A 1392-nucleotide genomic window follows, 5' to 3' on the forward strand; every position below is an offset into this window, starting at 1 on the left:
CGACAGGCTTGGTTTTAATTACACTGTATATATATATTATATATATATATATTATATATATATATATATATATATATATATAGACCGCCGTTGACTGTCCGGTGGTGCAGGAAACATGAATTCTGAATAAAGAGCAGTATACTCAATCCCTCTCGCATAAAAATATATCAAAATAAAAAGTTATTATAAATTTAAAACATAAAAATAAATTATTTTATGATTTTTTTAATAAAATAAATAATATAAGAAAGGTCCTACTGGGATTTGAACCCAGGTCGGCGGATTCAGAGTCCGCAGTGCTAACCACTACACCATAGAACCGTCGATACAGCTCACCGCCGTGAAATTCTTTTAAAATTTTATTTTATATTTTTTATAAATAAATTTATTTATACTGAATATATTGAATATATTTCAATACTTTACTTCTTTGTTTTTGTAAAATAAAGGGAATAATAATAAAGACTTGATTACAGAGAAAAAGAAAGCGCAGTGAACAGCTAAAGCTTAAACTTTTCGTGTTATGTATGGTTTTTAATTATTTAACTTTTTCAATTTATTTTTATTCATTTGCTTTTTCAAAAAAAATAATAAAGATTCGATTGAAGTCAAGAAAAATAAATTCAGTATATAATTTTTTAGTTTATCTCCTCTTACCGCAGTCTGTGTGTGTATAAAAAAAACAATATTGATATCTATTTTTAGTTTAAACAAAATAAAATAAAAAGAATATTATTTATTGTTTTTTTTTTGTTTATTTTATAATTTAAAAAGAAAATGAATTTCAATAAAAAGAAAAAAAAACAACAAGTATCGGTTCTATGGTGTAGTGGTTAGCACTGCGGACTCTGAATCCGCCGACCTGGGTTCAAATCCCAGTAGGACCTTTCTTTTTTCTTTTTTTATTTTTTTTTTTTTTATTTTTATATATTAAGTTTTTATTTAATAAATTCGTGTTTATTATTTTTTTATTTAAATTTTTTGTTTTATAAATTCGTGTTTGTTATAGTTTAGCGTATATTATATCTTTTATTATATTCGAATTGTTTTATATTATGTATGTTGTTGTATATTATGATTTTGTCTGTATTGTATTATAAATTAATATAAATTGTTGTATATTATATTATAAATTTAAATATATTTTCTATTTCTTTATGTAATATTATAAATTCTCTTATATATTGCTGTATATTATGTTGCGTAATACGCAAAAATATATATAATACACAACAATATATAATATTACAGTAAATTATATTTGTATACTACAATATACAAATATATATGCATAAACATATGATAATAATATACAACAATATATAATATATATATATATATATATATGTATATATATATATATATATATATATATATATATATATATATATA

The sequence above is a fragment of the Eimeria mitis genome, genomic scaffold, assembly GCF_000499745.2.
Source record: "Eimeria mitis Houghton genomic scaffold, Emh_scaff2014, whole genome shotgun sequence".
Classification (NCBI taxonomy): domain Eukaryota; phylum Apicomplexa; class Conoidasida; order Eucoccidiorida; family Eimeriidae; genus Eimeria; species Eimeria mitis.